Source organism: Tursiops truncatus, chromosome 9 (assembly GCF_011762595.2).
Source record: "Tursiops truncatus isolate mTurTru1 chromosome 9, mTurTru1.mat.Y, whole genome shotgun sequence".
Taxonomy (NCBI): Eukaryota; Metazoa; Chordata; class Mammalia; order Artiodactyla; family Delphinidae; genus Tursiops; species Tursiops truncatus.
The window spans coordinates 34,770,291-34,798,051 of NC_047042.1; the positions used below are offsets into that span (position 1 = coordinate 34,770,291).

Sequence of the window (27,761 nt, forward strand, 5' to 3'; positions counted from 1 at the left end):
CGGGTTCAATCTCTGGTTGGGGAGCTAAGATCCCACAAGCCGTGCAGCGCGGCCCACCCCTCATAAAAAAGGCAAAGACGTAGTAAATCAAAGTATGCTTTAGCAAACTTCATCCTATAAAACTCTTAAGTAGTTGTGGTAGGCAGAATAATACTTCCAGGACAAAGATGTCTATGTCCCACTCCCCAGAACTTGTGACTGTCACTTTACATGGCAAAAAAGATATTAAGGCTGCAAATGGATTTAAGAGGGCTAATTGGCTTATTTAAAGATGAGGCTATCCCTATCAAACTACCACTGGCATTTTTCACAGAATTAGAACAAAAAATTTCACAATTTGTATGGAAACACAAAAGACTCCGAATAGCCAAAGCAATCTTGAGAACGAAAAACGGGGCTGGAGGAATCAGGCTTCCTGACTTCAGACTATACTACAAAGCTACAGTAATCAAGACAGTATGGTACTTGCACAAAAACAGAAATATAGATCAATGGAACAGGACAGAAAGCCCAGAGATAAACCCACGCATATATGGTCACCTTATCTTTGATAAAGGAGGCAGGAATGTACAGTGGAGAAAGGACAGCATCTTCAATAAGTGGTGCTGGGAAAACTGGACAGCTACATGTAAAAGTATGAGATTAGATCACTCCCTAACACCATACACAAAAATAAGCTCAAAATGGATTAAAGACCTAAATGTAAGGCCAGAAACTATCAAACTCTTAGAGGAAAACATAGGCAGGACACTCTATGACATAAATCACAGCAAGGTCCTTTTTGATCCACCTCCTAGAGAAATGGAAATAAAAACAAAAATAAACAAATGGGACCTAATGAACCTTAAAAGCTTTTGTGCAGCAAAGGAAACCATAAACAAGACCAAAAGACAACCCTCAGAATGGGAGAAAATATTTGCAAATGAAGCAACTGACAAAGGATTAATCTCCAAAATTTATAAGCAGCTCATGCAGCTTAATAACAAAAAAACAAACAACCCAATCCAAAAATGGGCAGAAGACCTAAATAGACATTTCTCCAAAGAAGATATACAGACTGCCAACAAACACATGAAAGAATGCTCAACATCACTAATCATTAGAGAAATGCAAATCAAAACCACAATGAGATATCATCTCACACCAGTCAGAATGGCCATCATCAAAAAATCTAGAAACAATAAATGCTGGAGAGGATGTGGAGAAAAGGGAACCCTCTTACACTGTTGGTGGGAATGTAAATTGATAAAGCCACTGTGGAGAACAGTATGGAGGTTCCTTAAAAAACTACAAATAGAACTACCATATGACCCAGCAATCCCACTACTGGGCATGTACCCTGAGAAAACCATAATTCAAAAAGAGTCATGTACCAAAATGTTCATTGCAGCTCTATTTACAATAGCCCAGAGATGGAAACAACCTAAATGTCCATCATCGGATGAATGGATAAAGAAGATGTGGCACATATATACAATGGAATATTACTCAGCCATAAAAAGAAACGAAATTGAGCTATTTGTAATGAGGTGGATAGACCTAGAGTCTGTCATACAGAGTGAAGTAAGTCAGAAAGAGAGAGACAAATACCGTATGCTAACACATATATATGGAATTTAAGAAAAAAAATGTCATGAAAAACCTAGGGGTGAAACAGGAATAAAGACACAGACTTACTAGAGAATGGACTTGAGGCTATGGGGAGGGGGGAAGGGTAAACTGTGACAAAGCGAGAGAGAGGCATGGACATATATACACTACCAAACGTAAGGTAGATAGCTAGTGGGAAGCAGCCGCATAGTACAGGGAGATCAGCGCGGTGCTTTGTGACCGCCTGGAGGGGTGGGATAGGGAGGGTGGGAGGGAGGGAGACGCCAGCGGGAAGAGATATGGGAACATATGTATATATATAACTGATTCATTTTGTTGTGAAGCTGAAACTAACATACCATTGTAAAGCAATTATACTCCAATAAAGATGTTAAAATGAAAAAAAATAAAAATAAAAAATAAAGATGAGGCGATTATCCTAGATGACCCAGGTGGGCTCAATATAATCACAAGGGTCCTGTCAACATATGGAAGAAAGAGGCAGAATAGTGAGTATCGGAGTGATGCAATGCAACAAAGACTCACCTAGTCATTTCTGGCTTTGAAGATGGAAGGCGGGCACAAGCCAGAGAGTGTGGGTGGCCCTAAGAAGCTGACAAAAGTGGATAGACTTGCTCCTAAGGCTTCCAGAAAGGAACACAGCCCTGCTAACACTTCAATTTTAGCCAAGTGAGACTCATTTTGGATTTCTGATCTCCAGCATAGTAAGATAATAAATATGGGTTGTTTTAAGTAACTAAGTTCGTGCTAATTTATTACAGGAGCCATAAGAAGTCAATAGAGCAGTCTAATAAATTCCCAAGTTGGCACTGCTTTGGAAGTCTGAATATCCTGAAATACTGGTTCTGACTAGATCACATTTCACTGTGCTATATTTTTTTATATTGTTTTTAGGTAAGGAAGTAGGATATTAAAGAAAACTATTAATGCTATATGCCCATTGCTTAGCAAAATTACCAAGACAATAATTTCCTTAAAATTAATATTTAACACTTGATCAGATAAAATTTTTTATAAAAAGTAAAGCTTTTATTAATATAATTACTTATTTGTAAAAGTATCCAAAAAAGAAAAAAATACAAAAATATAGTTTTCTCTTTTAAATTTTTCTGTTAATGTTCCGTAAGTGTGTAAGTTAAGGACCATTTATTTTAACCCCCAAATGCTGAGTACTTTGTACATTCTAAATAGTGTCAAAAGCAAGCAATTTCCAAAACTCACTGAAGTGGGAACATTTTACTCTTTTTTTAAAAAAACAAATTCCATTTGAGATATTAAGTTATTAAGCCAAATAACAACTGTATGATGAGGCCCATTTCTAAGAATGATTTCCCCTTTTGGTGCAATGTAACTAAAATGAGTAAAAAAAAAAACAGTTTAGACCTCTAATTAGTCACTTTCAAAATGTAGTTAATTAAAATATTTTTACCTTTACATATGATCTTTATGGTATGAGATACAATTCTACTCTCTTACAACTTAATCAGCTAAATATAAAATGTAACCTTCCATCTGGTAAATCAATTTAACAGACATAATTGTGCCCTACCATAACTCAGTAAGACACTGAGGAAAACCACTGAAATGCTATTTCCTTTTCTTTAGAAGAGAATTATGTACAATTTCAGCATGCTTTGCATTTCTAAAAGTTAAAGTCAACAGGGAGGTATCACTCTCCTTTACATGAGTTTCCCATGAGAAAATCAACAGCAAAGTATAAAGCTTGTGCTGTTATTCATGAAACACTCCTTAATACTAACTTGGCTTTAACCAGAACGTATTATTTGGCAACTAAAACCTTTAATTAGAGTTTGCTTTGAGCATATTTTCACTGAATTTATGTTACATAAAGGCCTGAAGAACAGCATTGTTTTTCTAACCAGTTGATTCGAATTCAGGTGGTTTAAATGTCGTACTTAAGCTATGGGTAGAAAAAAAGAGAATGTTGCTCCGATTCTCATTTTATTGGCTTTAATTATGACTCAACATTTCTGAACAAGTATTGACAGAAGCTAGACAAGAAAGAGAATGAGATGCTCCTTTTACTGAAAATTTCCTGAGCACCTGCTCTGTGCAAGGTTGTATACTAGGTATTAAGGGGGGCGGGAAATTTATCCGAAAAGATGATTCCTACTGTAAAAAAGTGAAAGAGCTGGTAGGGGAAAAGGTCTTAACCTGGTGATGGATTGGACAAGAGGAGGGAGAAGATGATGGAGCCAAAGTGGAATCCAATGGTCAAACCTGAATGATTTAGGGAGGGGTATTTGCAGAACTAAGGAAATCAGGAAGAGGAGCAAGCCTTGAGGTAGAAGATAGGAGCGTCAACGTTTAAACCTGGTAGGTTAAACCAATTGCAGGACATCTTGGAAATGTCAGCCTGGAATCTACGAAAGTGTTGAGAATTAGAGATGTGGATTTAGATCACAAAAGAAAGAACTTAAAGGAAAAATGTGAAGATGGTCCTGATCAGTCTGTTCACTGTAGGAATGAGAAAGCTGGGTTAAGCCCTACCATCAGAGATACCTACTGATTAGAATGAACAGAAACTAGAATTAAAGAAGAGGGTGATGATAATTAAAACATGGGAAAATTAAAACATGCATCTTTCATGACTACATCCTTTACATTTGCAACCTATGAAACGTAGGATTTCTAGAGTCCAGTTGTCTCTTCTCCCATGTTTCATGGGCTGCAGATGTAAAGGATATAGTCATGAAAATAGAGACGGGACTCAGATGAATGGAAGTACAACACATAAAGTTAAAATCTGAAGGATGAAGAGTTGGTCAGTGTGGTCAAAAGCAGCAAAAGATAATAAGGAAACCTGAGAAAAATCCATTGACTTGGGGATTCGTAAATTACTGGTGTTCTTTAATACTGATACAGAAGAGAAAAAGAGCTGAATCAGATGATACACACATTTCTATAACACCATAACCTAGCAGAATAACTAATATAGAATAGATGCTCAGTAAATGTTATACTGATCTCATTCATATAGGTGATGATGAAATAAGCTCAAATTTTGACAACAAAAGAAGGTTAAAAAAAACTGGAAGAATTTAAAATTTTCTTTCTTTTTAATTCTTTTTTTTAGGAGAATGATTGATTTTGAGTGTTGGAACATCACAGAATAAGCTTGTTAATCAGAAGACTTAGAAGATGCTTGCATTAGGGGGATATCTGAGCAAAGTCGCTTAGCTCCTGGAAAGCAACCATGGTCTCTTAATCAGACTGAGCACAGTTTCTGGCCCAGAGTAACTGCTGAAAACAAATTTGCTCTCATTTCTCCCTTCTCCCACCTCATTAAGCAAAATTGAAAGGGGCAACTTTGAAAATTACCTCTTTCTTTGGAACAGATTAAATTAGAAGATTGCTATTGAAACTGAGAAGAATGACAAAACTTAAGAACTGATCTTCCCAATATTTTTCATCCTTTGCAATCTCCATTCTGTGACGTAGCAAATCAGACTACATTCAGTGTCAGAGGAAGATGACTCCCTGACCATCCATCTCAATCACTAAACACCTATTCAGCCCTTACTCATCTTTAATTTTCTTCCAACTTTATTGTTACTATTTTTTTTAGTTTTCCCCAATATTTTTTACTTTTTTAAATTTTTATTTATTTTTTGTACAGCAGGTTCTTATTAGTCATCCATTTTATACACATCAGTGTATACATGTCAATCCCAATCTCCCAATTCATCACACCACCATCCCCACCCCACCGCGATTTTCCCCCCTTGGTGTCCATTCGTTTGTTCTCTACGTCTGTGTCTCAATTTCTGCCCTGCAAACCAGTTCATCTATACCATTTTTCTAGGTTCCACATTTATGCATTAATATACGATATTTGTTTTTCTCTTTCTCACTTACTTCACCCTGTATGCCAGTCTCTCGATCAATCCACGTCTCTGCAAATGGCCAAATTTCGTTCTTTTTATGGCTGAGTAATATTCCATTGTATATATGTACCACCTCTTCTTTACCCATTCATCTGTCAATGGGCATTTAGGTTTCTTCCATAACCTGGATATTGTACATAGTGCTGCAATGAACATTGGGGTGCATGTGTCTTTTTGAATTATGTTTTTCTCAGGGTATATGCCCAGTAGTGGGATTGCTGGGTCATATGGTAATTCTATTTTTAGTTTTTTAAGGAACCTCCATACTGTTCTCCACAGTGACTGTATCAAGTGACTACCAAGAGCGCAAGAGCGTTCCCTTTTCTCCACATCCTCTCCAGCATTTGTTTCTTGTAGATTTTCTGATGATGCCCATTCTGATTGGTGTGAGGTGATACCTCATTGTACTTTTGATTTGCATTTCTCTAATAATTAGTGATGTTGAGCAGCTTTTCATGTGCTTCTTGGCCATTTGTATGTCTTCTTTAGAGAAATGTCTATTTAGGTTCTGCCCATTTTTGAATTGGGTTGTTTGTTTTTTTAATATTGAGCTGCATGAGCTGTTTATATATTTTGCAGATTAATCCTTTGTCCACTGATTCGTTTGCAAATATTTTCTCCCATTCTGAGGGTTGTCTTTTCATCTTGTTTATGGTTTCCTTTGCTTTGCAAAAGCTTTTAAGTTTCATTAGGTCCCATTTGTTTATTTTTGTTTTTATTTCCATTACTCTAGGAGGTGGATCAAAAAAGATTTTGCTGGAATTTATGTCAAAGAGTGTTCTTCCTATGTCTTCCTCTAAGAGTTTTATAGTATCCGGCCTTACATTTAGGTTTCTAATCCATTTTGAGTTTATTTTTGTGTGTGGTGTTAGGGAGTGTTCATATTTCATTCTTTTACATGGAGCTGTCCAGTTTTCCCAGCACCACTTATTGAAGAGACTGTCTTTTCTCCATTGTATATCTTTGCCTCCTTTGTCATAGATTAGTTGACCATAAGTGTGTGGGTTTATCTCTGGGCTTTCTATCCTGTTCCATTGACCTTTATTTCTGTTTTTGTGCCAGTACCATATTGTCTTGATTACTGTAGCTTTGCAGTATAGTCTGAAATCTGGGAGTCTGCTTCCCCCAGCTACGTTTTTTTCCCTCAAGACTGCTTTGGCTACTCAGAGTCTTTTGTGTCCCCATACAAATTTTAAGATTTTTTATTTTAGTTCTGTAAAAATGCCATTGGTAATTTGATAGGGATTGCACTGAATCTGTAGATTGCTTTGGGTAGTATAGTCATTTTCACAATACTGATTCTACTAATTCAAGAACATGGTATATCTCTCCATCTGTTGGTATCATCTTTAATTTCTTTCATAAGTGTCTTATAGTTCTCTGCATACAGGTCTTTTGTCTGCCTAGGTAGGTTTATTCCTAGGTATTTTATTCTTTTTGTTGCAATGGAAATGGCAATGTTTCCTTAATTTCTCTTTCAGATTTTTCATCATTAGTGTATAGGAATGTAAGAGATTTCTGTGCATATTTTTGTATCCTGCAACTTTACCAAATTCATTGATTAGCTCTAGTAGTTTTCTGGTGGAATCTTTATGATTCTCTATGTTTAGTATCATGTCATCTGCAAACAGTGACAGTTTTGCTTCTTCTTTTCCAATTTGGATTCCTTTTATTTCTTCTTATTCTCTTATTGCTGTTGCCAGGACTTCCAAAACTATGTTGTTTAATAGTGGTGAGAGTGGACATCCTTGTCTTGTTCTGATCTTAGAGGAAATGCTTTCAGTTTTTCACCATTGAGAATGATGTTTGCTGTGGGTTTGTCGTATATGGCCTTTATTATGTTGAGGTAAGTTCCCTCTATGCCTACTTTCTGGAGAGATTTTATCATAAATGGGTGTTGAATTTTGTCAAAAGCCTTTTCTGCATCAATTGAGATAATCATATGTTTTTTCCTCTTCAATTTATTAATATGGTGTATCAATTGATTTGCGTATATTGAAGAATCCTTGCATCCCTGGAATAAATCCCACTTGATCATGGTGTATGATCCTTTTAGTATGTTGTTGATTCTGTTTGCTAGTATTTTGTTGAGGATTTTTGCATCCATATTCATTGGTGATATTGGTGTGTAATTTTCTTTTTTGTAGTATCTTGGTCTGGTTTTGGTATCAGGGTGATGGTGGCCTCATATAATGAGTTTGAGAGTGTTCCTTCCTCTGCAATTTTCTGGAAGAGTTTGGGAAGAATGGGTGTTAGCTCTTCTCTAAATGTTTCATAGAATTCACCTTTGAAGCCATCTGCTCCTGGACTTTTGTGTGTTGGAAGATATTTAATCAGAGTTTCAATTTCACTACTTGTGATTGGTCTGTTCATATTTTCTATTTCTTCCTGGTTCAGTCTTGGAAGGTTATACCTTTTTAAGAATTTGTCCATTTCTTCCAGGTTGTCCATTTTATTGGCATTGAGTTGCTTGTAGTAGTCTCTTAGGATGCTTTGTATTTCTGTGGTGTCTGTTGTAACTTCTTTTTCATTTCTAAACTTATTGATTTGAGTCCTCTCCCTCTTTTTCTTGATGAGTCTGGTTAATGGTTTATCAATTTTGTTTATCTTCTCAAAGAACCAGATTTTAGTTTTATTGATCTTTGCTATTGTTTTCTTTGCTTCTATTTCATTCATTTCTGCTGTGATCTTTATAATTTATTTCCTTCTGCTAACTTTGGGTTTTGTTTGTTCTTCTTTCTCTAGTTCCTTTAGGTGTAAGGTTAGATTGTTTAAGATTTTTATTGTGTTGAGGTGGCTTGTATAGCTATAAACTTCCCTCTTAGAACTGCTTTTGCTGCATCCCATAGGTTGTGGATCATCGTGTTTTCATTGTCATTTGTCTCTAGGTATTTTTTTTATTTCCTCTTTGATTTCTTCAGTGAACTCTTGGTTATTTAGTAACGTACTGTTTAGCCTCCATGTGTTTGTGTTTTTTACATCTTTTCCCCTGTAATTGATTTCTAATCTCATAGCACTGTAGTCAGAAAAGATGCTTGATATGATTTCAATTTTCTTAAATTTACTGAGGCTTGATTTGTGACCCAAGATGTGATCTATCCTGGAGAATGTTCTGTGTGCACTTGAGAAGAAAGTGTAATCTGCTGTTTTTGGATGGAATGTCCTGCAAATATCAATTAAATCTATCTGGTCTATTGTGTCATTTTAAACTTGTGTTTCCTTATTAATATTCTGTTTGAAAGATCTGTCCATTGGTGTAAGTGAGGTGTTAAAGTCCCCCACTATTACTGTGTTACTGTCAAGTTCCTCTTTTATAGCTATTAGCAGTTGTCTTATTGATTTAGGTGCTCCTATGTTGGGTGCATATATAATTGTCATATCTTCTTCTTGGATTGATCCCTTGATCATTATGTAGTGTCCTTCCTTGTCTCTTGTAACATTCTTTATTTTAAAGTCTATTTTATCTAATATGAGTATTGCTACTCCAGCTTTCTTTTGATTTCCATTTGCATGCAATATTTTTTCCATCCCCTCACTTTCAGTCTGTATGTGTCCCTAGGTCTGAAGTGGGTCTCTTGTAGACAGCATATATATGGGTTTTGTTTTTGTATCCATTCAGCAAGCCTGTGTCTTTTGGTTGGAGCATTTAATCCATTCACGTTTAAGGTGATTATCAATATGTATGTTCCTATGACCATTTTCTTAATTGTTTTTTTTTTGTTTTTGTAGGTCCTTTTCTTCTCTTTTGTTTCCCACTTAGAGAAGTTCCTTTAGCATTTGCTGTAGAGCTGGTTTGGTGGTGCTGAATTCTCTTAGATTTCGCTTGTCTGTAAAGCTTTTGATCTCTCCATTGAATCTGAATGAGATGTTTGCCAGGTAGAGTAATCTTGGTTGTACGTTCTTCCCTTTCATCACTTTAACTATATCATGCCACTCCCTTCTGGCTTGTAGAGTTTCTGCTGAGAAATCAGCTGTTAACCTTATGGGAGTTCCCTTGTATGTTATTTGTCGTTTTTCTCTTGCTGCTTTCAATAATTTTTCTCTGCCTTTAATTTTTGCCAATTTGATTACTATGTCTCTCGTTGTGTTTCTCCTTGGGTTTATCCTGTATGGGACTCTCTGCGCTTCCTGGACTTGGGTGGCTATTTCTTTCCCCATGTTAGGGAAGTTTTTGACTATAATCTCTTCATATCTTGGGTCCTTTCTCTTCCTCTTCTCCTTCTAGGACCCCTATAATGCAAATGTTGTTGCCTTTAATGTTGTCCCAGAGGTCTCTTAGGCTGTCTTCATTTCTTTTCATTCTTTTTTCTTTATTCTGTTCTGAAGCAGTGAATTCCACCATTCTGTCTTCTGGGTCTCTTATCTGTTTTTCTGTCTCACTTATTCTGCTATTGATTCCTTCTAGTGTATTTTTTGTTTCAGTTATTGTATTGTTCATCTCTGTTTGTTTGTTCTTTAATTCTTCTCAGCCTTTGTTAAACATTTTTTGCATTGTCTTGATCTTTGCCTCCATTCTTTTGCTGAGGCCCTGGATCATCTTCACTATCATTATTCTGAGTTCTTTTTATGGAAGGTTGCCTATCTCCAGTTCATTTAGTTGTTTTTCTGCGGTTTTGTCTTGTTCCTTCATCTTGTACGTAGCCCTTTGCCTTTTCATCTTGTCTGTCTTTTGGTGAATATGGTTTTTGTTCCACAGGCTGCAGGACTGTAGTTCTTCTTGCTTCTGCTGTCTGCCCTGTGGTGGATGAAGCTATCTAAGAGGCTTGTGCCCTAACTTTAAATTAAGCATATAAACCTTTTAGACTATATATTTTAATATAATTTCTACCAACAATTTTCAAAAATACTTCCTTCTAATCAACCTAAAGTTTCAACCTTTAACATACTGCAATTTTTTAAAATTCAAAAGTTCATTGTAAGGCTTCCCTGGTGGCGCAGTGGTTGAGAGTCTGCCTGCCGATGTAGGGGACACGGGTTCGTGCCCTGGTCCAGGAAGATCTCACTTGCCGCGGAGCGGCTGGGCCCGTGAGCCATGGCCTCTGAGCCTGTGCGTCCGGAGCCTGTGCTCCACAATGGGAGAGGCCACAACAGTGAGAGGCCCGCGTACCACAAAAAAAAAAAAAAAAAAAAAGTTCATTGTAACCATCAACTTCCTGAATTTTTTGTCTTTTGCATTTTCCTTAAGAGCAAAGAGACCTCAATAGTCATGGTCTTCCCTCATGTGCCAGCATCTCCATTCCTTTTTCTGATGGACTATTTTCCTGTGTTCTCACGTCATTCATCTCTAGGATTAACCCAATACTGCCTCTGCATTATATGATTTACTTACTTATTTATAAACAAATGAAAGTTATTTCCAATACCTTTCCTTGAAATAACCAAAATTTCATTGCTCTTCTTACCTTCTGTACCAGAGCTCTTCATCATTGAATTCTCCACCTCCTTACCTTCTTTCCTACCCTGCAGCTTTCCCTGAGGCTTTTCCCTGCTCTATTCTCTAAACGTTCATATTCATATCCTCCCTCACTTCCTCTCGGCCTCTTCTCTGCTTCTCTCTCTCTCTCTCTCTCACACATACCTTTTCTCTTCTAAAGAGGTCAAAAATTCCCAAATCTTATTAAGTTTTCTACATAAGTGATCCGAGAAAACTCCAATTTTCAATCAGTGATCTTTAATTCTATTTTGTATTTTATTCCCACCTTTCATCAGCATAATAAAAAAAATCATCAACTTTCCTATCAAGCCAGAAGGAATTACCTTCTGCAACACCTTTACCTTTACACTGATTGTTTTTATCATCCTTTCCATCTCTAGTGAAATCTACAGTGCTATGCTAATACCTACACTTTTTGGTGTCAGAAAGATTGGAATTAGAATTCTACTTTTTTGGTTTACTAGCCGTGTGAACTTGGATACATTTAGAAGTTCTGTGAATGTTAATTTTTATAAAAGCTAATTAGCTACCCTCTCTGCTTTCCATTCTCTCTTTTTATTCAGACTGGCACACAATAACCAACACATATCTCTCTCAAGCTTTTATTGTTTCAAGTTAATCTCATATATACAAATGTATTGCACTGACTCATTTGCTCCTCTTCTTTCACTAGGCTTCAAGACAAAGTGAATTCCTGCAAACTGGGTCGTGCGTGGGCTTCCATGATCTGGCACTACACTATCTAGCAAAAGTTTCTCTCCTTGCTGTATGATATAGGTCCTCCACCTTAAGATGCTCACTCCTTAGCACTCTGCCTTTTTTGCTTTTCCCTAACTCTCAACCTAACTATTACTGAGGTAATATTGTGAACCTGTTCTCTCCACTAAGACTTCACTATCTGCTTCTAAAACTTTCAAGAACTTTAAAAACTTTAAACATGTTATGATCTTAATCATATAATATTCTATATCCATAATGAAATCTTTTGCGGGAATAAAATTGGTAATGATTAAAAAAAACAAATAAATACATAAACAGACATGTCTTCCATTTGTATTTATTCTATGTGTTTTCACAAATAGACTACTTATCTTGAAGGCAGAAATTAGTTTAATATGTCACCTGAATCAAAAAAAGCATCATACTGAGCTATAAAAGCAACAGAGAAAACATTTGTGGAGTTTTTTAAGTATAAATTTTATACGTTTACAAATTAAAATCTGTGAATTCCACAATTAGGAACATTTCTCTATTAACATTTGTCCACTCAAGAAATGTCATATATGCCCATTATTTCAGATTTTTTCCCTGTTTCTGCTAAAACTACAATGGCAATCTTGTAACTTATTTATGTTATGCCACTGTTAAAGGAATTTTAAGATGCTCTCAATAAATGGTATACATTAAACAGGCAACTGAAAAAAATAATGTCACTCAGGATAGCTTAGGGTCCAGGGATATAGACATTTTCATTCACTGTAGTTAGGGGTGGGAGGTTAAACAAATCTTATTTAGTAGATTTGAGGCAGGAGACAGATGGGCCCTCAGAGTAAATGGTTTGAGTTCGTTCCTGTGGACCGATACTCCAAGACGGGAATAACAGAAAAATTGAGAGAGGAGGCTGGGCTCTGCCCACATAGAAGATTAAGAGACCACATATTCCTCATTCTCGAAGTCAGGAGACCTTCCCGACTACACATGTGCAGAAAGGCTCCTTGGAGGTCAAAACGGGAGTGATACCAAGTGGCCAAACCTACCTAGGCCTCTTCGGCAGAATCCATCTTGGCTAAGAGATGTGTACACACATGGAAATATCCTGAGATACACCAGATATGGACTCTGAACCAGGCAAATCAAAATGAATGGTCAAAGGAAACCCAGAAGAAATGCCCCATAAAAGTGATTTAAATTGCCACAAGGGTATGACTCTCTCTCTCTGAGCCTGCCATGTATCTATCCACATGTACTGTACTCTCTTCTCCTAATAAATACTTTACTTGTTTCACTACTTTCTGTCTTTGTGGGAATTCTTTTTCTGCAAAGCCATAGGGCCGGGGCCTTGTCACTGACCACTGGTCTAGTGGCTAGGATTCAGCGCTCTCACTGCTGCGACCTGACCTCAGTCACTGGCTGGGAACTGAAACCCTGCTTCAAGGCACTGCAGGCTGAGGCCACCTGAGATCAGATAGAGTTTGAATCAGAAAATATACTGTTAGAAATCCATCCTGTAGAGATAATAATCAATTTGCCCAAAGAAGAACTTGTATAACGTTAACTGCAAAATTATTTCCAATAGTACTGGAAATACTTTAAATGTCCAATATGAGAGAACTGTAAATAAATCTACTTCAACTGAACAAGTTGAATAGCTTAGTTTCTGATGAGCAAAAGGAAAAGTACAAAGAATTATATAGTTGCAGTTAGTATATTAATTCTTCAAGAAACACACACATGATCCTAGTAATAAATCCAAAGGAAAGTTATTTTATATATATATATATATATATATATGTAATGGTAATGGAAAATATAATGGATATGTCTTTAAGAAACATTTTAAAAGCTAGAAAAATATTCTTCATATCTTTTTTCTTATAACTATATTATAAATGAATAACATGACAAGTTTAAAAAGTAAAATTGCTTCTATGTGGAATATTCAAATTCATATAAATTAATGTCTATTAGTTCATCTGTATCCACAAGCTTATCTATTCCCCTAAAGAAATCTAGCAGATATTATTTTCTTGTATAGTGACTGCAAAGTATCATATTTTGGTACTAACTTTATATTTTCAGTTTCTCAGAATTCTGTCATTGATCAATAAATTAGCTCTTGTATTTGTGGCAAAAACATTTGGAAGATCCAACTTAAAACGATATTTAACTTCTGGAATAGTTTATCTTTTAAAACTGTTTAAATATTTAGATGCAGAAAGAACACATCAATTTGTGGTTTTAAATAATTTGCTTTTAATGAAAAATGCCTTAGTAGTTGAAATTATGAAGAATAATCAAAACATATTATTTCTAAAATATTTGGAACATTATTCATCATTGGACTGAAGTTAAATTATAAATGGTACAGTCTAAATTGTTATAATTCACTACATTAAGATAAATCAACGTGGTGTTTTAACTTTAGCAAAACTGCCTTTTTCAATGATACTAGAAACCACTTATTTATGTACAAAACACAGGGGCTGAAAGACCAGGTTCTGAAATAAAACTTCCTTTCTTTGAGCCTGGCACTGCACTTCCTGCTCATATAAATAAAACGAGCACTGAGGAAAATTACTAACCTCTCTGTGATTGTTCCCTTGTCTATAAAACTAGTGAGAAATAATAAGATGTATTTCAAGAGTTATTGTATGGAAACCAGTATGATATATAGATAAGATACTTAAAATGGTATCTAGCACGTGAAACCAATATTACTACTATATAAATTTAACTTTTTTTTTTAGAAATTAAGCAATTCTTTTTTTATATTTTTATTGGAGTTAAATTTAACTATTACAATAATATATTATAGAGGGCAGTGTTTATGCAGGGCATAGCAAGGGCATTTTAAGGGAGATGAACTGTAAAAAATTTCAACATCGGGGCTTCAGGGCAGGGAAGGTAAAGGATTTGGAAAAAACTTCCTATAAATTTAAGTGTTTAAGATGACTTTTGAAGAACAGGTAGGTATCCCAGATCTGAAGAGTGCACTGAGGCATTTGTGAAAATCCACACATAATTTTGAAGAAGGGAGTTAATAGGATCAGAGCCGCCCTTTAGAAGGATGAATGCTGGTTAGAGGTTCATTCTCAGTCCAGGCCATCTGAGAGCTGCTGTATACTCCATCCAAACTTCCAGGGTGGGGAAGTGAGGCAGGCTCCCCACCTGCTCTCCTCGGTATAATTTCTGTCTCTCAGAGAGACTGACTCAGGGCTGGTACATGACCCAAGCTATTCAGGTGAGTTAGTCCTGGGAATTATCAGAATTACAATAGCAAGACATGGACACAACCTAAACGTCCATCGACAGATGAATGGATAAAGAAGACGTGTGTGTGTGTGTATATACACACACACACACAGAGTAGAATACTAGTCAGCCATTAGAAAAGAATGAGATAACACCAATTGCAACAATGTGGAGGGACCTAAAGATAATCATACTAAGTCAGAAAGAGAAAGGCAAATACCATATATTATTTATATGTGGAATCTAAAATATGACACAAATGAACTTATCCATGAAACAGAAACAGATTCACAGACATAAGAGCAGACTTGTGGTTGCCAAGGGGGAAGTGGGGTGGAGAAGGGATGGGATTAGCAGATGCAAACTATTATATATAGAATGATAAACAATAAGGTCCTACTGTATAGCACAGAGAACCATATTCAATATCCTGTGATAAACCATAATGGAAAAGAATATGAAAAAGAAGGTATATATATGTATTACTGAATCACTCTGCTGTACAGTAGAAATTAACACAACATTGTAAATCAACTATACTTCAATAACAATTTTTTTTTAAAAAAGAAGTTACTTGTGGGGAAAGTGCTTGTTTTTGCTGTTCTTTCTAAGCAGGGAAGAGGTAAGCCTAGGGCTGTACTGGGTTATCCTTGTCACCATTAGGAGAGAGCATTACTGTATGTGAAGTCAAGCAGAAGCAGGACAGGAGCTCATATGTCTAATAACAACATGTGAAAACATTGAACTAACATCATCTAAGCACCTAGACACTAAGAAAATTCAGTTAAGTGAATCCTCCAAATCCTCTCCTTTTTTTTAAACTAAGCTTTTTTTGTACTGGTTTCTTGCTTCTTAAAAACTGAGTCCTGAAAATACAGCGCTGCTCAGACATTATATCTTTTTTACATGATATGATTTAGAATGCTTCTAAGTCTATGTCCAAACTTCTAGGGGAAGAGTTTGCTGTGACTGGGATGTCTGCCTCGGGCACTGAAGGGATTTCGTAGTGACACTCAGGCCATATGTGTGCGTGCCTTGATCTATACCTGTAGTGTCCTATATGATAGTCACTAGCTAGTTACATGTGAATATTTAAATTTAAAATTTATCAATGAAAATTTATCTCCTCAGCCACACTAGCCACATTTTGTGTTCAATTTCAAGTGGCTACATTTGCCTAGTGGCTGCTGGACAGTGCAGACAGAGAACTTTTCCCATTATTACAGAATAATCTATTTAGCAGGACTAGTCTATTCTATTTTCAAAAAACCACATATGGGGACTTCCCTGGTGGCGCAGTGGTTAAGAATCTGCCTGCCAATGCAGGGGATGTGGGTTCAAGCCCTGGTCCAGGATGACCCCACATGCCACGGGGCAACTAAGCCCATGCGCCACAACTACTGAGCCTGTGCTCTAGAGCCCGCGACCCACAACTACTGAAGCCCATGTGCCACAACTACTGAAGCCCTCATGCCTACAGCTCGTGCTCTGCAACAAGAGAAGCCACCGCAATGAGAAGCCCACGCACCGCAACGAAGAGTAGCCCCCGCTCGCCGCAGCTAGAGAAAGCCCGCACGCAGCAACGAAGACCCAACGCAGCCAAAAATAAAACAAACAAAAAAACACATGTACAGTTGTAGCAGGCTAATAAATTCTCTGAGAATTTCTTTTGTGTTACCTACTTCAAAATGTGATAATAAAATTAATACAGATAATTCCAATTAAATACACTGAAAGCTTAAAACTAAAAAAACTAATATATCAATGTCTTCTCTTACCTACATTCTTCAGGTGGTTTGGATCTTTGCTTTCACTCAAGAATGTTTATAATGTGCAAATATGAAACAGTAGTTTCTTAAGAAGTAAGGTGGCTCAAAAGCTAAATTAAACTAATTGTCAATCAACATGCCTCTCACTATGAGGACTGTGAGCTCCTTAATGGCAAAAATCCTTTGTTACTCAGATTAATTTCTTTAATACCCACCAACAGGCCCAGCACAAAGTGTGGTTTGTCAGATAAGGAACGAAGATGTGACAAACACTCTCTTCAAGGACATTTTTACCATCCAATTGGGAAGAACAAGATAAAAACAAGAGGATGAAATATGATACATAATAACTGACATATGATTGCCAGCTTTTATAGGAAAAATTACAAAAGTGAATACAGATAAGGAAACTGTCAGAATGAAAGTTTTATGAAAAATGACTTTTGAATTTATCTTGTATATGGATATGTAGTAAAGAATGGAGGGATCAGTATAAACATTAAAATAAATATAAGCTCAAAAGCAAACACTTTTATAAAAGAAGAAATTGGTAGACAGAAATAGAGACAACTCTGGGCAAATTAAGGTCATCTGATGAAAAATCTAGCATGCAAGGGTAAAACTGTTATTATGTGCTACCTTAAATACTAAGAAGGTTTTTGAGCAAACAGATAATCGTTTCCAGCAGATTTCTCTACCATAAAGGACACTTGCATTTCAAAGGAGCTCACCAGGGGGCTGAAAATTTAAAGAAAATATAACCACCAATATTTTATCATTTATTTTTTCATCTTTTAATTTATTTCATTAGATGTATCTAGAGATATAAGTGCATATATTTGCATAGAATATTTTCCCAGTTTCAAGTTATATAACTGTGAATATTACAAATTAGGAGTCATTTTTCAATCATTCTCATGATTATACAACAGATGGCTAAATGCTTTTGAAGTCTTAATTATTATTTTTTGCCAATTTCTCATTCCAATCTTATCTAAAATGTCCTGCCTGTTTCTAATTGACCATTTTATGGGGAGTGAAAAATATGTCATTAGACTTTGTTACAGTTAATTATAATGAATTTGAGATACAATTCTGCAAAAGCATCATCATTTATTTCTTATTTATATGTTCTTCAAATCATTAACGTTTTCTTATCTTACTCTTCATGAAACATGGTGATATAGTTCTTTTTTAGACTTATACACAATATTAGGAATCATTTGGTCCAAATCTGTCATTTAACCGAGAAATCTGAGATCCAAAATCATGAAGTAATATGTTCAAGGTCATATATTAGTGACAAAAGACTACAACTCTAGACTCCTTTTGCCATTCCAATTATTTTACAATTATACTATGTGGCTACTACTAATAATTCCTACTACTAATGCCACATCATTCTTCTCAGTAACTCACACTGGCAATATGTACAGAGACTCTGCTATGTCAGACACTGTGCTGAGCAGGTTCATGAAGTATCTTTATCGCTTATGATAATCCAGCAAGCCAAATATTTTCCATTCTTGACACTTTAAAAATTGAGGCTCAGAGAAGTCCTGTAACTTGCCCACAGTCATAAAGCTCTAACTGGTAGCACCATGCTGGAATTCTCAACCAGATCTAACTCCAAACCATGCGATTATTTTCCAAGCTTTGTTTTTCTAGGCTCTGTTAACTTTTTCACACTAGTTTCCACGTAAGCAAATAATTTTAGTTAGATGTTCAAAGGTCTCACAAGGTTGATTATCAAACAATTCTCAACTGACACTTGCTCTTAGCTCTAACTAGTCACCATACATACCACATATACAATCTGCGAGACCAGCTTCTCTTTTATCGAACTATGAAACTTAAACAATTTGTCCCTTGTTTCTAACATAACCATACATCTAACTCTTGAATCAAAAATTCTTAGGAACATTAATTTCTATTATGCTTTAAAGTGAAAAATCACGTTATAAATTTGTATTCTTTTTCTATCACAAGGATTCTTACTACTCTACACCATTTAATTCTACTACAGTAATTTATCAATTGTAACAGGCACAATTACCTTGTGTACCACTAAGGAAAAAATGCAAAAGTAAAAAACAGTGCTAGTTAAACTATAAAATATTATCCATTAGATCCACTCAGATATGTTTGTTTAAAAAATGAGCAAGTAAGTCAAATCATTCTGTTGTACACCTTAAACTAATACAGTGCTGTATGTGAGGTATATTTTAATAAAACTGGAGAAAAGTGTGTATCAATGAAATCATGGTAGTTGAAAATGGCTAACTTTTCATAATCTAAATAATTAAACCTATCAAAAAGCCTTCTTTTAAAAAGTAATTTTTCTATGTAAAAAATTAAATCTTATTTTAAAAAGGAGTTGATTTTTCTAGATTTTGGAGGGCCAAAAAGTGGTTACCTCATCAAACCTCTAGTGTTTGATATGAAGAGAAAAGTAAGGAAAATACAGGGAAAAAAGTCCTTATAATTCCCAAATCTTGCTTACACAGTAGTTTATACTCTGTTCCAACCCGATATTTCATCAAACTTATTCTCAAAGTAGCAAAAATCAATGCAGTGTTTGATTCCTATTACGGAGAAGAGAAAGAGGACATATAGACAAGGGCACAGAATAAAATACCATAGACTGAATCATTAGGCAAAGACTTTAACACAAAGTATTGCCTTCCTTCCAAAATGTGATTTGAAATTATTTTAGTCTATCCTCTCTCTGTCATAGTATTTTTAGCACATGCATTTGTTAGTCATGATCACACTGAGCAGAAGGAGAGTCAATCGTTGATGACTTATAATCTTATAAAAATCGATTATAATTAATTGGTAAGAATTATATTGCTTAAATATGAATCTGTCACTTCAAAAAGTTGTAAAGTTGTGTTTTAAAATTTTTTCAAAGTATTTTACCGGTTTAAAAGTCAATGGCTGACTTTTGGTATCAATTCCAACACGTAAAAAGCTTGGAAATCTTCACTGACATCCTCACCACAAGAAGAAAGCTGAGCAAATTAAAAACCAAAGCGATTTTCTTAGATTCATCAGAGAATTGAGGTCTCAGAGCAAACCGCCACTCCAAAATCTGGAGAGACAGAAAAGTACTGAAAATCACAGCTGAGATCAACTTACTGAGAACAGAAGCCACTGGAGCCAGTAACTGGTAGGAACACTTAGATGTTAATTTTTTTTTTTTTTTTTTTTTTTTTTTTTTTTTTGCGGTACGCGGGCCTCTCACTGCTGTGGCCTCTCCCGCTGCGGAGCACAGGCTCCGGACGTGCAGGCTCAGCAGCCATGGCTCATGGGCCCAGCCGCTCCGCGGCACGTGGGGTCTTCCCGGACCGGGGCACGAACCCACGTCCCCTGCATCAGCAGGCGGCGGACTCTCAACCACTGCGCCACCAGGGAAGCCCCTAGATGTTAATTTTGATGAGTTGCTGGAGCCTGAGTGTGGACTAGCTTGAGAGTTAAAAATTCCAGGGGCCCAATCTCAGGGGGGGACTGTACACATTCATAGGTTTGACTTACAAGAACCCAACCATGTTCTCTCAGTGAAGATCAGTGAAGAATCCCCTCCTGTATAAGTGATGGTAGGGAGTAGAGGTGTAGGAGGAGAGAAAAGCAGTCATTCTGAAATACACCAGGAGAAAAGTACAATTTTCAAATATACCTAGAGCATTCTACATAACAAAACCTGCCTTCCAAAGGAAAATATCTTACCAGAACTTTATTTGACCTGGAGGGTACGGCAATTAGCCAACCGCAGCCTCTTCTACCTTTCCTATCTCACTTATTAAGGGAAATATTGAAAAAAAGAAGCTAAGAAACAGCTCTGGAGGTCACAGACCACAAACTCAGGTTCCACTAAAAAAACCCTGAGATTTAATTATAAGATTGTAGAACACTGTCCCTCCCCAATGTCTTACCACCATTTTAACAGGGTTCCAGTATAATAAGAGTGGATTGCAAATGCGAGAGCTGCAAGACACTGCTTATGAAGGAGTTCTTAGGGAAACCCCAAAACAGGGGGAATAAAAACAAACAAACAAACAGTAACCAAGCAAACTAGAGGGAACTAAAGCCTCTGGCACCTACATCTATGCAAATGTTAAACACAGCCCAGTTCCAGTTACATTAACATAAAATCTCACACCACAAGCTTAACCCATCAATCTCTGTTTTCTAATATACCATGTCCAACTTTCAACAAAAAGTTGGAAAGCATGCTAAAAAGCAAGAGAAAACAGTCTGAAGACACAAAGTAAGCGTCAGCCTAGATTCAGTTATGACAAAGATTTCAGAATTGTCAGACAGAGAACTTAAAATAACTATGAGTAAAATGTTAAGGGCTCTAATGGAAAAAGCTGACAACATGCAAGAACACATGAGTAACTGTAAGCAGAGAGGTGGAAACACTAAGAAAGTACCAAAAGGAAATGCCTGAAATCAAAAGCACAGGATGAAGAATGTCTTTGATGGGCTCATTAATAGACTGGACAAGACTGAGGAAAGAACCAGTGACCTTGAAAACCTGTCAACAGAAACTCCTGAAGCTGAAGGGCAAAGAATAAAAGAATGACAAAAAGAACAAAATGCCCCCCAATCTGGGACAGTTACAAAAGATGTTAACACTTGCATAATGGGAAACCCAGAATAACAAGGAAGAATGAAGCAGAAGACTATTTGAACAATGGCTGGAATCCACAGATACAGGAATCTCAGGGAACATGAAACAGCATAAATAACAAAACTGGACACCTGGGCACATCATATTCAAACAGCAGAAAACCAAAGACAAAGAATATCTTAAAAGAAACCAGAAGATATGAGAAAGCATCTTGCCTATAGAGTAACAATGATACAAACTGAAGCAAATTTCTTGGCAGAAACCATGCAAACAAGAAGCCAGTGAAGTGTTTAAAGTGTTGCAAGAAATAACCCCAGCAACCTACAATTCTGTATTCAGTGCAATTATCTGTTAAACATGAAGGAGAAATAAAAACTCTCAGACAAACAAAAACTAAGGAAATTTGTTGCCAGTAGACCTGCATTGCAAGTAATATTAAAAAAAGTTCTTTAGCAAGAAAAAAAAGGATATAAATCAGAAACTCAGAGCTGTATAAAGGAAGAAATAAATGAAGGTAAAATGAAATGTTTTATTTTTCTGATTTTTAATTGACTAACTGACTATTCAAAATAAGAATATCACTATGGGAAAGTGAAGTTAATGACAGCAAAATTATAAAAGATGGAAGAGAGGAATTGGGAATACTCTGTTATAAAGTACCTATACCCATTAAGCACTACAGTGTGATTTGAAAGTGGGTATAGATTTGCTACAAACGTGCACTTCAAACTCTAAGGAAACCACCACAGAAATTTTTTTAAAAGAGGTACAGGGCTTCCCTGGTGGCGCAGTGGTTGAGAGTCCACCTGCCAATGCAGGGGACGCGGGTTTGTTCCCTGGTCCGGGAAGATCCCACACGCCGCGGAGCGGCTGGGGCCCGTGAGCCATGGTCGCTGAGCCTGCGCGTCCGGAGCCTGTGCTCCGCAACGGGAGAGGCCACAACAGTGAGAGGCCCGCGTACCACAAAAAAACAAACAAACAAAAAAACTGGTATGCTAAGACAGTAGAGAACATGGAATAATATACAATGTTCAGTTAAAACCAGAGAAGGCAGAAAAAGAAGGGAAGATTAAAAAAAAAAAAAAGAGTAAGTACAATGATGAGAAAACAGTTACAAACATGGTAGACATTGATCTAACTATATCCATTACCACTTTAAATGTGACTGGTCTAATACACTAATTAAAAGAGACTGTCAAAGTGGGTTAAGAAAAAAAAGATACAACTGTATGTTGTCTATGAGAAAACCATTTAAAATATAAAGACACAGGTTAAAAGTAAAGGGATGAAGAAAGATATACCATGCTAACACTGGGAAATTACAAATTAAAACCATTATGAGAAACCATTATATACCTACTAGGATGGTTAAAATCCAGAACACTAAACTGAAAATACCAAGTGCTGGTGAGAATGTGGAGCAACAGGAACTCTGACCCACTGCTGGTGGGCATGCAAAATAGTACAGCCACTTTGGAAGACAGTTGGGCAGTGTCTTACAAAACTGAACACAGTCTCACCATAAAATCCAGCTATTGCACTCCTAGGCTTTTACCTAATTGAGCTGAAAACCGACATCCACACAAAAACCTACATGTGAATGTTTAGGGCCACTTTATTCATAATTGTCAAAATGTGGAAGGAACCAAGATACCTTTCAATAGGTAAACGGTTAAACAAGCTGTGGCCTGTCCCATATAATGCAGTATTATTCAGTGCTAAAAAGATCTTTCAAGCCACAGAAAGACATGGAGGGATCTTAAATGCATAGTGCCAAGTGAAAGAAGCTAGTCTGAAAAGGCTACATTCTGTATGATTCCAAATATATGACATTCTGCAGAAGGCAAAACCAGAGAGACAGTAAAAATATCAGTGGTTACCAGGGGTTGATGGAAGGAGGGATGAACAGAGGGAGCACAGAGGATTTTTAGGGCAAGGAAACTATTCTGCATTATATTGTAATGGTGGGTACATGGTATGACATATACATTTGTCAAAATCAATAGAACGTTACAACACAAAGAGTAAACCTTAATGTAAATTATGGGTTACATTCATAATAATGTATTGATAGTCATTCATTAATTGTACCAAATGTACCACACTAATGCAAGATGTTAACGAGAGCAGAGACTACAGGAGAGAGGGAAGAGTAATATGGGAACCGTCTATACTATGGGTCAATTTTTCAGTAAATCTAAAACTGTTCTAAAAATTAAAGTCTATTGATTTTAAAATGAAGTCAATGGCAGAAATTAAAACTCTGTTTGGCTCTAGTGAGGACGGAGCATTAATAAGAGCTCCTCCTATGGTGAAGGAAAGAAACAAATCTGCTGCTACTTTTTGACACCATACTATGCTCCCAAATGCCAGCAAATATGCAAAATTAACAAAGCCCTTTATTCCCATCTTGAGATTAGCATTGCAAGCAGCAGATAGCTTAAAGTGAAAATGTTTATCACTTGCTCCTCAGTTTTCTCATTTTATCAATAAGATGGCAGAATACAAGTCTTTGAAAAGACTTTCCACAACAACAAGCAATTTAGTTTTCACTGATGAAAATAAATGAAACTCAATTCCTTATCAACTAGAAACGCAAAGTTAAGATTTACTAAGCCCTTCCTAAGTCCTAGGTATGATCCTAAGTGCATGACATGCATTACTTAACTGAATCCTCAAAACAACTGTATGAACCAAGTACAAAAATTATTCCCATTTTACAGATGAGAGAATCACAACCTAAAGAGGTTAAGTAAATCTCCCAAGATTGATGATCCAGATTTCAAGCTGGTAGGTAGATTCAAAGCCTGTGTTACTGTGCCACATTGCTTCCCAATTCTGGGAAAACTAGTGTAAGACTTATCACAGAGATTACATTTCAATAATTTTAGGCAAGAAGAGACACTACAATGGAACTAGGATCGAGTACTAAGATATATAAAAATACTCCAGTTTTGGTCAATCTGGAATAAGATTCTGAGTGAATATTTTTATAAACGTTAGTGCTATCTGTGCAAAAATGTGTGTGCATGTCCATGTGTACACATGCATGTGTGATTGTGTATTATGAGAAAGACACAGAGCTAGAGAGAGAGAGAGAGAGACAGACAGAGAGAGAGAGCAAGAGAGCAAGAGAGAATTTAAAACATTGTTTAAAAACCTCCTTGTACTAATTCTGGATTATAATAACTTGAACAGGTCACCAAGGTATCAGAACATAACTTCTAACTGCTATACTGAGGGAGATGTATAAAGTTATATATCTCATCTCTGCTTTCCTTCCAATTACTCAGTGTGGAAAATGACATTGGCCTCCTAAAACCTTAACTTATGTTTGGACCCCTTCCATCTTTGAGTCCTATTCTAGTGCTGCTGACCATTAAAATGAATATTTCAGTGGGGCGGGAACAGTCCTATTAGCCCAAGCCAAGCTGTAGCTTTACATGGCTTGTGCTCTTTAAGAGGTGAATCTAGCCAGCCAGCTCACTTTGTTCAGAAGTATTAAGTGGAAAGATTGTAACACTCAAAGAAAGGCAAAGTTCACTGGGTAAGACCCCAATAATACAATGGAGCATAAAACCTCTAGAATGTTTTACCGTAATATTTTATGAAACATATGCACACACTCTTTGTAACAGAATCCAATTCAAATGGTTTTAGAGGTCAGTTCAAAGTCACCACATACGCAGCATCTTTGTGAGAAATATGTACTATTTCAAAAGTACCCGGACCCAGAAGCTTCCTTTCCCTATTTTATAGTTCATTATCAGCCCCGCAGAGCATTATATTAGAGGAAAAAAAAATCACCTACTACAGCATGATATAATTTGCAGCCAAAACCTAAAGTTCAGTAAAATAATCCAAATTTCAGAATCAACAAATTCTTGTGTTATGGAACAAAAGCAATCACAGAGGGTAATTCTAAAAGGAAGTGCTACTTTAAGTGTGGGCAATAAATATAAAAATTTCAAAAATTATTTTATTCTTAACTTCAGAACCAATTATGAAAGCCTTTGACGGTCATTCATTGTTACGAAAGGAGCAAAAGACTCTCAACTCTTACATTTAAAAGAAAAGTGAATTCGGAATGGGCCTGATTAGAGCTAACTATTCATATTATTCTGAGGTTTCCAAAAAGCCCAAATGCTATGAACAACTATGATTCTCCTTAGGGGAAGGAAGTAAAGGTCCACTTTGCATGACAAAGGTCAGATTTCTGCAGGCAAATGAGACTTCTATGGTTGACTGTTCCTAGGCTGTCACTGTCTGAGTCCTAAGAGGTCAAGAGAGGTTCCAAATTCTGCTCACTGCTTAGGGAACACCCCTGGGGCCACTTTAATCATTTTAAGGTCATTAGAACTTTTCTTACTTTGGTTCCAGCTTTACTCCCGTAAATCTTGCTAATGCATATTGGCAATTCGGTACTGACATAGGTTAAAAAGAAATTGAAAGTATTTAGTATTATATGCAGATCAAAAGATAGAATCCACTTAAAAACTTCTTTTAAATCTAAGATTGAATTCAATGAAATTCAAGTAGACCTCAGAGAGTGATAATCAGGGCCCAATAGAAAAGCTACACTCTATTACGGCTGTACTGGTATTTGTACTATATGATCAATGCCACTCCTCTAGATTTCATTTAATATGATAAAGCTTTACTTGAAAATTATCTTATACAGTTTCCCTAATCATCAAATAAGTTTAACTGTGATAATATTTTATTGTTTACTTTTTTGTAATAACTATTGAGCCACTAAAATACAACAAATGCTGAAGTAAAAATTATTTGACTATATTTCAATGCTCTGCTATTTAGTGCAAACATACACCTAAACTTTCTCAAAGTGCACTGGAAATACACCAAATGGATTATATTTATAAAAGTTGGAAGAGTTTCGCCTATTTGTAATTAATGAGAGGTATCTCTAAGTATTTAGATGTGTAGAAAACATCTGTATTTAATTATATCATACTTTTCTTAGACAATAGGAATTGAATTAAGGAATATTTTGAAACCCCTATAGAGATATAAAAGTATTAATGGCTGTTCAAGAACTTTATTGGTACAATGCTTGAAAATGTTTGGTTTTACAGATCAGCAGCCTGACACTTCCTAAATATCAGATATTCGATATAAAGGGAAGAAACTTAACGTAATGGGCAAATACAGAAAATACACCACTAGAAAAGACAAGGGCTGTACCTTTTCACTATTATTACATATCACATAAAGAGATACAGAAGATGAGTTTCATATTAGTACAGATTTGAATTAAATTTTGTAAGGTATATAATAAGCAGGATTTCTCTTGGAATTGTGTTGTGGACTGAGAAATTCTACAAGAATAAATTAACAGCTTGCTATTCATTCTTCAGAGGAAAAATCCTAAGCCGTTCTCAGGGAAACAGTGGGACACAAAAGTATGGGCTTTTAGTACTTGTCCTAAGTATTGAAAAAGATCAAATTTGCTTTCTGGATGCTTACTGGTTCCAAATGCCACTACTTTTCAAACTCAGTGTCACTTCTGCAGTCAGTTTTCAATCTCCCAGTGGTAAGAATATATTCAAAGGCTATGTGCACAGCAGGGTAGAAGTCTTTCTCCCTAAATGTAACTATATCACTCATCAGTAACCTCCTGCCATAAGGGGACTTGTGTTTTCTTTCCTTTTAGTGACTCCTTAGGCTCTTGAATGCCAGTCACTGCCCTAAGACCTGGGGCAATATTCACATAATCTCTGTCAATAGTTCCTACACATGCCATTGGTGCAACTAAATGTCAAGGCTGCAGATCAAAGTCCCCACATTCTAAAATCCATGTCCTTTATGGATCAATTTTCATAAACTATATGCCATGTTTTAGAAATATGTGGAGGCTCACTCTTTGCTTTGTTCCTTTTATCCCAGAGAAGTTTATTTACATGAAAGGCAATCTGATTTGTAGATAAGAGTGTGAAATTCTCATGCAATACATAAAACTCACTCTTTCCTTTGCACAGCCTTCCATTGAAGTATTTTACTATATCTGATATCTTATAGTAGAAATGTGAACATCTTTCGGCTATTAAAATAAAAAGGCACAAATTGCTTTACAATACTTGGCCATCCTTCCTCAGTGCCTGGTACAATACGGGCTAGATGACAGAATAAATTCTTACTCATGATTGATTTTATTTTTAAATCTTCATTATGCTAGAAGTAAATTATAAGACAGAAAATAGCTTCAGCACGTGTTTTTACAATCTATATCCATTTTAATTATTCAAAATTCCTTGGGAAAATGAATATAATTATTGGAAATAATTTTCACTCTGTAGATTTTATATACAAATTAAACAGATCTATAGTTCTTCAAGTAGGTCTGAGTAAAATACAATGGACCAAACTCTCTGCTCTGAATATCTCTTCACATCAATTGTGGTTATAAAATT

General features: G+C 36.1%; 1 protein-coding gene across 24 annotated transcripts in view; it reads right to left on the reverse strand.

Moving 5' to 3' along the window:
* HDAC9 (histone deacetylase 9) overlaps window positions 1–27,761 on the reverse strand; it is a 576,603-nt gene that overhangs the window by 448,066 nt on the left and 100,776 nt on the right. The gene's annotated exons all lie outside the window — the stretch shown is intronic.